This window comes from Rattus norvegicus, chromosome 1 (genome assembly GCF_021556685.1).
Source record: "Rattus norvegicus strain SHRSP/BbbUtx chromosome 1, alternate assembly SHRSP_T2T, whole genome shotgun sequence".
Taxonomy (NCBI): Eukaryota; Metazoa; Chordata; class Mammalia; order Rodentia; family Muridae; genus Rattus; species Rattus norvegicus.
This window is the reverse complement of record NC_141534.1, coordinates 253056404-253068495: the sequence shown is the minus strand read 5'-3', so window position 1 is coordinate 253068495 and position 12092 is coordinate 253056404. Positions and strand designations below refer to the sequence as shown.

Here is a 12092-nt window from a genome sequence, read left to right as displayed (position 1 = left end):
TGCTGCTCTTTGTATGGATCTTGTGCACAATTCTGTGGTGATCAGAAAAGGTATTTCCCAGAAAACCAAACTGTCCTAATTTGTTGAGGATGCTTTGCCATCTCCGATATGGTCAATATTGGTAAATATTTTGTGTGCTTTTCAAAATAATGCACATACGAGGTAAAGTGTCTATAGATGTCACTTAGTTGAATCTGAATCCATTTTTCTCTTATAGGTCTCTATGTTTTTACTCTATTCTCTTATTTACTAGGACAGTATGTATAGGGGCTGGCAAGGTGGCTCATCAGGCAAAGGAGCTTACCACATAAGCCTGATTACTCAAGTTTAATCCCCAGAATCCCCATAATGGAGCAAGGAGAGAATCTACTATACAAAATGTTTCTCTGACAACAATGTTTATGCTATGATTTACCCCTTCATGTACATCACACACACACACACACACACACACACACACACACACACACACGCACACACACACAGAGTAATAATATACCAAATATTATACACACACAGTAATAATATACCCAATATTACACACACACAATTAATATATTCTGATGAAAGATAATGAAGTTTCTACTATGAACATAGATGTGTCTTTTTCCTTATAGCTCTGTCCTTTTGCTCTGTCCATTCTGAAGTGATGCTATTTTGTACACACAAATTGTAACTCTAATCTTCCAAGTAGACAGAATGTTTTCCTTTATGAAGATTTGTGCGAAGATCTACCTACTTCTGCCTCCCACATGCTGGGATTAAAGGCGCGTGCCACCATGCATCTTTTAGTACATGCTTTCAAGTGGCTTTTCCAGTGTTTATTGGTCTGAAGATGTATTTGCTTTACTTTCAGGACTTCATTTTTTGGTTGGTGTGGAATCTAGGTTGACAGCTGTTTACGTGCACAGCAACTGAGGTATTTTACGTTCTCTCTGGCTTCCCCTGTTTCTATTTATATATCATGACTATCCAATTTCTACTCAATCGAAGATAATTTTTTAAATATGAGTTTTGCTTTTAAAGCCTTGTTTATTAATTTTATTTATGTGTGGTTAAGTGTCTCTTATGAGGGTATGCAACATATAACATATATGTACAGGTGACATAGACTCTGGAAGGTATCAAATCTCCTGGAACTGGAGTTACAGATGGCCGTAACTGAGAATGGGTGCTGGAAAACAAACTTGGGTCCTTTGAAAGAACAGCAAATGTCCTTAACCACTGAGCCATCTCTCCAGCATGAGTTTTGCTCTTAAATTTGTCTACCTGCCTGCTTTTCAGCAGCTTGGCTCTTATGTCTCTAGCATGGCTTTGAGATATGTATCGTGCTTATAGTTTTTGTGGGGAAATAGACCTTCATATTTGGAGAAATTCCTTGGTGAGCAATTTATAATTACATTATCAATTACCTCAAGCTTCACAACCATTTGTTATTTTATTAGTTTGTGTGGGTGAGTGACCCAGGAGCAGCACTGCAAGGTGTCTTGGGCATTATGTCACAAGAGGTAACAGCAGGGGGGCTCACTAGACGTGCCATCGCACCTTGACAATAGTGGTTGGTGATTTGCTCTCAAGTGTCTTCCATGCCAGGCGGCTGGTGCCAGGTGGCTGCTGCAGGTACTCTGGCATGGCAACTGGCATCCACCACCTCAACTAATCTGAGAGAAACCAAGGTGCAAGCCTCACGCCCTTTACTACACAGCCCTGCCCTGCCCTGCCCCGTCCCCCATTTCCATTCTGTCACTTTGGTGCAGAGATTAACTGTTTTGGTACAGGAGCATTTGCTAACAGTCTGTTAATATTAAACGACAAAAATCACTGGACACCTTCTCAGTGGCTGTCTCCTTCGTTTCCCAAGTACCCCTCCCCAATTCTTCATGTATCTCTCATGTGGGAAATACAGTCACTTTCAAATGTGTCAGCACAGTATGAGCACAAAACCCCCAATTTTATATCTAGATGTTATGACTCATCTTGAGGAGCGTCCAGATAGGGTACCTAAGATAGGTCATAGAAGTGATTAGTAACTAGTGAGCTTCCCAGGGTTACTGACAGGAACACAGGTAAGAGGTTACTTAAGGGAGTATGGGTGACTCAGAGCCGGTACTTAGTCTACCGAGGCATGATTGATAACACAGGTAAGAGGTAACTTAAAGGAAATGACTCAGAGCAGGAGTGTAGCCTCCCTTCAGCTTGGCTTCTCCTTGTGGAGCTTCTCACATATCTGCAAGGTGACTTGGCTGCCAGAAAGGTCTTCTCTCCCCAGAAATTGTTTACTGCTTTTACAACCTTGAGGGCAGGACCTTGTGTTTCCAGTAGTTTCTATTGCTTCCTAAGTCCCCCCACCCCCCACTTTTCTCAAGGAGGAAGATCATTGTGAGATCCTTAATAAACACTCCTGGGACCAGGTGTAGTGGCAATGCCTCTAATCCTTGCACTTGGAAGGCAGAGGCAGGTGGATTTCTGTGACTATGAAGCCAGCCTGGTCTACATAGTGAGTTCCAGGACAGCCAGACCAATGTACAAAACAAAACAAACAAACAAAACTGAACAAACAAAGAAAATCTCCTGGGTATTTTCCTATTGATCTGAAGTCTTGTGAAGAAAGAGGACAAATTGGCTGTGCCTTGCAGGTCACCTAGAGACTGGGTATAGAAGCCCTGGGTGGCCTGGTATAGATGCTTAGCTTTGCAAGGTGGCAATGGGTACAGCACATGGTCTACATAATTCTGATTAGCATCTGGGCAATAAAATAGTTTTTAATTAGATCCATTCCAAATCACCCGCTCTTACTATCTGTCTTAGTCAGGGTTTCTATTCCTGCACAAACATCATGAGGAGGAAAGGGTTTATTCAGCTTACACTTCCACATTGCTGTCCATCGCTGAAGGAAGTCAGGACTGGAACTCAAGCAGGTCAGGAAGCAGGAGCTGATGCAGAGGCCATGGAGGAATGGTGCTTTACTGGCTTGTTCCCCATGGCTTGCTCAGCTTGCTTTCTTATAGAACCCAATACCAGCCCAGGGATGGCACCACACACAATGGGTCCTCCCACCCTTGATCACTAGTTGAGAAAATGCGTTACAGGTGGATCTCATGGAGGTATTTCCTCAAGGGAGGCTCCTTTCTCTGTGATAACTCCACTAGTGTCAAGTTGACACACAAACCAGCCAGTACACTATCTAAGCTCTTGGCTCTTCCTTCCGAATTAGCTTTTTTTTTTTTTTTTTTTTTTTTTTGTAGAGCATAAACTTGTACTTTGAGCCTGTGAAGCTCTTTGCAGTCAAGTTCATGACTTTGATGATGGGCTGCTACCTCTGTCTCTTTTGCTGTTCTTAGTCATTTCCCAGTAAGCTATTTTGTCCAATAGTGAAGTCTCCCAGAATATTCTATCCCTTCATTCGTCTCCTCTTAAATCATTTTAAGGTGTCTCTCATGAAAACATTAAAAACCGAATGTGAAGCTTTTCATCTAATATGTATCCATAAATAATTATGCTACTCTATTAAACAAACTTGCTCTTTTGTGTGTGAGGGTATTGTGTGAATGTGGGGTGCACATGTATGGGGGGAGCTGTGCATGTGTATGTGGAGGTCACAGGACAATCTTTGGTGTTTATGGATCTTTTGCTGGAGATAGGCCTCACACCTGTCTGGAACTTGACCAAGTAGACTAGGTTAGCTGGCTGTGAGCTGGAGGAATTTGCTCTCACCTCCCATTTCACTATCATTGGGGTTAGCAAGTGTCTGTTTTCACACCTAGCATCTGATGTGGGTTCCAGGGTCTTCAGATAACTAGGGCGAGCACACTATCATTTGAGTCATTTCTCCAGTTCCTAAAGACACTCTTCCTTCTAGTCTTGCTCATAATTAATATTGAGTCCACTGGCATCTGCCAATATTATCCCTGTACAACTTACCTATCATATTCATATATTTCGTACTTTGTGGTTGTAAAAGAAAAAGACTCCTGAGTTCAATGTTATAAAAACAACTTTTATGCTTATGGCTTCTGTGTGGGTCAGACTCAAAAAATGCATAGAGACAGTTCATCTCTGCTCTACAATATTTGAACCCTTCTTTGGAAGACTGAGAACCAGTATTGTGAAGTCAGTAGAGATCATATTCCTTAGAATGCTGGTGGTGGATGCTGGCTAGATTTCTTTTTCTTTGCCTATGGGTCTCGCCAGGTGACTTCTGTTTGTAGTTTACTTTGGGATTCCTTACAGGTGCCCAGTTTTCCCAGAGTAAATTTTTCAGTAAGAGAGAGGTAGGCAGAACAAATATTTTGGAATCCTCAGGAGTCACGTGACACCAGTTATGTGCACTTTGCTATTAGAGAACTGGTATGAACTACTCAGCTTCAAAGGGAAGAAATGACGCTGCTGACCCACATAACCACTCTCACCCAGGGGTCAACAGCTGCCTCTTGAGGCTGGGACTCAGGTCAGAGCATTGCTCAACCCTCGTCAGAGAAGCTTCTTCTTGTGGTGGACGGTAATTAGCCCAGAAACTCACAACTGGACAAGTAGAGAATGGGAGATGTTGGAGCACTCAGTCCTATATGTGATATCTTATGAGACCACTCCCTCCAAGGGCCAGAGATCTATGTGGAAGGAAGAGGAAAGATTCTCAAAGCCAGGGTTGGTGGATGACTCCAAGGAAACAGGGTCATCTGGACACAAAAGGATTGATACACATATGAAATTACAGAGACCTTCACAAGTTCAAACCATGTCTCACCCCTAACCAAGAAGCTATTTGCAATTGCTATCTGCTGGAAGGGGAAAATTGTTTTTTTCCAATATAATGTTACTGAGTACAGCAACCACACTGAAGGGCAGGCCTCATGCCCTGCAGTTGGCCAACATAAAATAGATTTCATTTTTGTGTGCATGTGCACGTGTGCAAGTGTGTGTGTGTGTGTGTGTGTGTGTGTGGTGTGCGTGTGTGTGTGTGTGTGTGGTGTGTGTGTGTGTGTTGTTTGGTTTGGTATGTTTTGCTGTATTGGGCTTTTGTTTGTTTTGATTTTCTTTCCTTTTTAACATAATGAAAGAGCATAAAGTTGGGTGGGTAGCAAGGTGGAAAGCATCTTGAAAGAATTGGGGTAAGGGGAAGAATATGACCATAATGTATGGAAAATTTTTAAATAAATCAATTTTAAAAGACGCCTTTTATTAGCAGCATTTTCTTAAACAACAAGCCATCCTGTTTCTCCAATCTCATTCATTTTCTTTCCAGAGGCCTCCTGCCGGTGATCCAGTTTTGAATTCCTGAAATGTCTTAAAATATACTGTTTCGTAATTTGACGTGAAAGGTTCTTGGACTACAGAATTTCAGGTTCAGAGGGATTACGTGAGTTTGGCTGATGTGCTGATTCTTTCTGAGCTTTCTGTTCTCTTAAGATTAGGAGGAAGAGTGACCACGGACTCCTGATGCTGGCTGAGAGACTTCCAGGAGTTTTTTGTGCAAACATAACAGTGTGACCCCAGCGGCACAGTGAGCATCTTTGGTGCCAGTTATTCCTCTCTCTCCTCTTACTCCCCGTCTGCTGCTAACATACCAGTGTATCATCACAGATGCTGCTCTATGCGAATGGAAATCATGAGCAGGCCAGGGACAGCTCCCTGAGCTTTCATGTGTCACACTTACAGGCTGGGCTTTGAACCCAGAGGCTTATGGCTTTAAGGCCCAAGAACCTAGAGATTCATTGCTGCCAGGTTCGAAAGCAAAAACTTACAGTGCTAGCTGCTCTGGTCTAAAGACTACTGGTTGTTCTAGGTTTTGAGTGGCAGTAGCCCAGCACCCAGCAGCTAGTGCGACAGCAGCGGAGCAGCAAGCAATGGGGTCTTTGACTCTCTGTTGGATTTCAAGAATTCTTCCAGAAACCAGGGGCTGGAAGCTTCTTCCTGCAGTTTCTTTAAGCCTCTCTGATTTACTCAGTCTCAGTTTTGCTGATTTAGCTCTCCACGGTGCTCCTGAACTCTTCATGGCTGGTGCGTGGGTTTGGGACTAAAATCCCTAGGAGTGCTGGCTTTCCTTATATAACCAGTTCAGCCACCCTAGCTGTAATAAAACAGCAGCAACAACAACAACAACAAACAAACAAACAAACAAACAAAACAAAACAAAAACCTTCAAATAACCAATAGAAGAATATTTAGAGGAAAGGTACAGTGGTGGACACCAGTAATACCAGCAATTTGGAAGGAGGAGGGTGAGCTTAAGGCTAGTATAGGCTACATGCTAAATCCTTTCTGTGGTGGGAAGGGGTCATGCTCACAATTAGTAAACTGAGAGGTATTTACCCTTTGGCCAGCTCCTGTCTAAAAACCAGACACCTGTATTATAGCACTCGATTTTTCTTGTTAATATTTTATTACTTATGTTCTTACTGTATTCGTTCCTCATTCTGTACTTCAAAGATTATACACTGTGGTTGACACAAAGTAGTTGCTCAAAAATGTTTACCAAGGCTATGGAAATGGTTCACTGGTTAACGATCTTTCTGCAGAAGCATGAAGACCTGAGTTCAGATCCTTAACATCCATTGAGAAACCAGGGGTGGATGCATGCTCCAGGAACCCCAGTGCTTGGAGGGAGGGAGCTAGGACACTCTCCAGGGCTCACTAGCTGCCAGGCTAGCAAAAAATGGTGAATTCCAGTTCAGTGAGAGACCTTGTCTCAAGGGAGTGAGGCTGAGAGTGATAGAGCATGAGGACACTTGGTCTCATATGTATGTGTGTGCTCACTCTTCCCCCCAAAACACACACACTCATATGTGTGCATGCAAACACAGGCACAAGCACACGTGCACATGCGCGCGCGCGCACACACACACACACACACACACACACACACACACACACGCACACAAGAAAAGTTTAAAAATTTTTTTGAGTTAAAAATTTAAGTTTGAGGAATTCAAACACTCCCAAAAGTGGAGGCAAAGGTGGAGGCAGCAAGATCAGAAATTCACTGTTGTATTCTGGCCATTCCACATGACTACAGGAGACCTCAAAATGCCAGTAAAAGCATCTCTCAGGAATTTTGGCTCTAAAGAAGCAGGGACCACAAGAACACATGAACAAGCAGATTGCCCTAGATAAGAAACATTCAGTTTCTCTATCAATACTTCACCTATCCATTGCTTTGGATTTTCTACTAATCCAAGCCAAGCAGGCTTTCTCTTCTAAAGTCTCATCTCTCTTCTTAGGCATGTCAAAAAGGTTCTGACAACTCTCTTGCTCTTGTGGTCCACACTTAATGCATCATTTGCCTTGACACACTGTGGTACAAATGGTCAGTATCAACATAGTGACTCTCTGTCACCTTTGTCAAAACTTCTTACTGTTCCATTTCTCCTACTTTTGACATTTCCCAGATGTCAGGGTATTTTGAAAAATACCATAGTATCTCTAAAAGCTCTGATGATACATAGTCATTTCTCTGAGTAATGTCACTGGAATTAAAGGAGTGTAGGGAAGTAGATAACACTGTAAAATTTCTTCTCCTCTTATCATCTCTAAAATCCTCTCTTAAGACTTGAAACTTGAGGCTGAGATAGGAGGACAGCAGCAAGTTCAAGGCCACCACAGCTACAGAATAACCGGGTCAACCCAGACTGTATTACAGTAACCTGAGATGTAGGAGAGCACATGATGCTTGTAAAGTTTCCAACAATTATCAAACCAATCTTGAACTGCTATGGCTGTTTAACACAGAAAGCAAAATTGGTCAAGGGTCCCCATGTACTACACTCAGAAATCCTTTGCTGCATTTGCATCAACACATGCTGGTCCGGTCAATGAAACAGAGATGTAAGGCAAACTGGTTCCAGGGAGGTCTCCTCTGACAAGTGATTTTTAGATTGAGGACCCTTAATGGATTTGTTGAAAGTTACTTAGACTGTTAACTAGGACACTTTCACCAACCTTTCTGGCCACTGCCCGTCCCATCTTAACTGCTTCAGACTTGGAGCCTCCCCTGGTTCTTGCCCATTTTTGTGCTGAGTGTTCCCTTTATACATTTTTCTGTACATTTACTCTCATCTTTAAAATCCCCTACCCGCCTCCAACAGACTCAGACTTATATAAAGAAATCCCTTTGGAAACATGTATTTTGTCAGGACCTCACTTTGGCAGTTCAGAGTTACTGCATTGTAGTGCTGAGGTCATTATTATTATTATCATCAGCAGCAAAATAAGGCAACAGTGAAAGTGCAATATTCTGATAGAAGACAAAAGTTTTATTGTGCCGAGTCTGAAATAAATTGTTTAAAACTACAGTTTCCCAAGGTTTGTTCCCTAACACGGGAAGGTACTATAACCCCAATGAAGTCAGAATAAAAAAAAAAGATATTTAATTAAAATCATGGGCGAGCTGAAGTACCACTTCTTGGGCTACTATGCTGAAGAAAGGCTTGCAAAGGCAACAATCTATGGTGACAAGGTATAGGAATTTAAATTTTCCAGAAAGGGAGTCATCACGAAATACTGACTTAGGTCAAATTCTATTCGTATGGGCTTAAATTGCTTGCCCTCTCTCAATCTTAGTTCCTCCATATATATATGAAATAAACACAACAGCCTCTGTCTCTCCGATTGTTGAACACGGTACAGCAGGGTTGGCTTTAAGCACAGTGACTGGGCTTGTGTCATGGGCCACGCTCCTCCTACTGCCCAGTCCGACCAGCAGAGTCAGATTGCACCCACTTCCGGAGACCACTTCACCTCAGCATCCCTGGGTCGAGCGCGTATCCTTCCGCGTCGCGTCACTTCCGGGAGACTCAGGACTTGGCTCATCATCATACCCGGATGTAACTGTCATGGCCGACGTCTGTGAGCGCTCGCAATGGACGTGGAGTTAAGGGCTGTCCGAAAGGCTTTTCAAATTAGGGTTTTCGAAGCCTGTTATCTAGACGCAACGGACAAGATGCCGCGAGGCAGGGCGTCCCCTGGCGGCTCCCAAACTGTGCTCTCGCACTCCTGTCAACCTGTCAGGCTTTCCCAGACCTGTTGCTCCCCCTTGGCAGGGCGAGGCCGCGCGGCCCACTCAAGACTTTCTTTGATCCTTTTGCAGTCCAGGCTCTGGGCGGGCATTGCGACTGCATCTTACAGGAAAAGGCGGGCCGGACGCCCGGAAGAGGTGGGGGCACTGAGGACTCTCCGCCGCGGCGCTAGGGACCCATCACCAAGTGCGACGGGGCGCCTCCGCCCTCTGGGGTCCTGGTCAGGTCTCAGCTAAGGTTGTTCTTACTGTGGGGCACTTCTTTGCTGACTCAGCCACACGCAGTCTGCCCTGCCCTAGATTTCTGTCCTCTGAGTCTCAAGGACGGGTTGAGGTGTGGTCTGATTGGTTTCAGAGTTCTAAAAAAAGTGAGAGAGAGAAAGAAAAAAAACCAAAAAAACAAAAACAAAAACAAAAAAAAAAACAACCCAACTCAAATATAAGCAAAGCAGTACTAGTTTATAATTCAGAATTTATAAGCAATTTCACGTGTCAAGTTGCGACAGTGTTAAAGATGCGATTTAAAAAGAAGTGTTCTTGTAAAACAAGAATAAATACGAACATTTAGAGAGACCGAACTCTGCTACCACGGTGAACTGGAGAGTTCCTCGTAAGGTTGTTTTTTGCCAAAGGTTTCTGAAAATATTCTAGGTACATTCATTTTAATTACATTTTCTCTTACCAGGAGTGGGGAGTCCTAAAGATCCTGTCACCAAGTTAACAGAAAGAAGCATTAATTGGTTTATTAACAGTTCATACTAGTTAAAGTCAACTTATACCACTAGGGTTAAAAATCTCAGTTAAAACTTTTCCTGCCTGAAATGGGTAATATAAAAGACAGACTGTAGCTGCTGCATTTATAGAAACACAAATGTAGAAGTACTTAACAGGAGGCTGACTTCACTTGGTAGTGTTATCTTAAGCCACACAATTAGCAGAGATGACTTGGAAAGCATTTTTTTAAAAGTAGTAATAGTAAAAGAAAAGAGGAATGATGGGCATGACCCATTTTTCAGACTATTCCATTACTTAAAACATAATACATGAAATTACGAAGCACCTTGAAAAACAAATTTTGTTTTTTGTTGTTGTTTTGAGACAGTCATAAACTATATATTGTTCAGGGGGGCCTGGAATTCACTGTATCCCATACTGGCCTCAAATTCACAACAATCCTCCTGTCTTAGCCTCCTAGATTTTTTTTTTTATAATTATGTACAAAAGCACTAAGTTGGTAATGAATGAGAAGGTGCTTTAAAATAGGCCAAGAAAAATCACAATCAGCTATTATGCTTCTGACCAAATTATGTGTCCTGTCATACTTCAATCACCGGTGTTTCAGTGTGTGTGTGTGTGTGTGTGTGTGTGTGTGTGTGTGTGTTATATACTCACACACATGCAGTTTTAGTTTTTGTTTGTTTTGACTTAATTTTTTGAGACAAGGCTTCTCTTTTTAGCCTTAGCTGTCCTGGAACTCTGCAGACAAGGCTAGCCTCGAACTCAGAGATCTTTCTGCCTGTGCCTCCAGAGAGCTGGAACTAAAGGCATGTACCACTTTGTTCATCTAGTTTCAGTATTTCAAAGAGAACAAAAGTGAAGTAGCTGTTTAATTACTGCATTTTGTTCCTTGGATTAAGATTGTTGTGTCTAATAAAGTGTTTAGTAATTTGAACAAGGTTAACCTAGATCCTTACTGTTTGTACGACCTCGTGAATGCAAGTCTTCTGGGCCCACGGCATAGTTTCCCAACAAAGTAGAGTTGAAGTGGCTATTTTTGTTGTTGTTGTTGCTGCTTATTTGTTTAATTGCTTTAGTTGGAACATTAATCATTGTATTGGGTTTTTCATTATTGTAGTTAGCTGCAGGCCTTGTGTAATGTCTGTTAGTTGAGGGATAATCGAGGCTTCCTTTAAATTATTTCCTACTAAATGTAAATTTGATCATAAGGCCTTGCCACTTATAGAAGACTTACCATATGCCAACCTCATAGTGCTTAGTTAATATTTATGGCAATACTATAAAGTGGTCTTTAAACAGATGGAGAAACAAGGCTAAGAGGGATTTGCCCATGGTCACAAGACTAGAGCCATATTCTATTAGCAATAATCGCGCCTTGGATAAACCTCATTGGCTACGATACTGCCACTGCGCAAAGCTTAGAGCCATATTCTTATGTACCTTCTCCTTGTTCTCTTTTAGTGTGTGTGTGTGTGTGTGTGTGTGTGTGTGTGTGTGTGTGTAGTTGTGTGCATGAATGCACAGGCAGAGATTGAATTGTCTTTCTCAGACACTCCCCACCTTATTATTTGAGACAGGGTCCCTCACTGGACTTGGAGCTCACAGATTCAGCTAGACTGACTGAACAGTGAGCTCCAGGGATCCTATGGTCTCTGAACCCCTAGACCTGGTAGCAGGAGGTGCCAGGCTCCCCCATCCTCTAGTTGGCAGTTGGTGCCTGCTTGTCTTTGAACTCTAAGAGTTGCAAAGGTACAGGTAGTCTGCTATGTTTCTGAGACTAGTGTCAGAAAAGAGACAATTTTCAAGGCCCAAATTATTCATTAAATTTGCCTTTGTGTCCTAAACCAATAGGATAGGAAACTTGGAAAAAAGGACAAGTCCTAGCCTATGGGAAAGGGAGGACAAGAATTTCCCATGAGGACATTACAAATTATTATATTCCAACAAACCAGCCACTTTTCTTTTCTCTCTGCAGAGCAGACTACTCGAACCTGCTTTGTTTTCACTAGTCTCTCGGATTTACCATCTCACAACTGAACATGGCTTCAACATACAAGGCAATGTTGATGTGTCTCTTTCATCTGACTTCATTTCCTTAAAACTGAAACAGACCCGGACTCAGCTGTACCTACCCGGACTTGTCTGTCTGTAGGGGGACATAATCTAACAGTTCCTACGTCTTATTATTTTCTCATTTAGTAAATTAACCCATAGAACCTTACCTTTAATCTTTAATCTTTTGAGACAGAGTCTTGCTATGTGGCTCATGCTATTCTTGAATTTGATATATAACCTTGACTAGCCTCAAGCCCCTGATAATGCTCCTGTCTCAGCTTCCTGAGCA

The 12092-nt window shown here is 42.4% G+C and overlaps 1 pseudogene; it reads right to left on the bottom strand.

Annotated features, from left to right (window-relative positions):
- Nucleotides 1-11098: 11098 nt before the first annotated feature.
- LOC120100114 (U4 spliceosomal RNA) lies at nucleotides 11099-11167 on the bottom strand (annotated as a pseudogene).
- Between the last annotated feature and the right edge of the window lie 925 nt (nucleotides 11168-12092).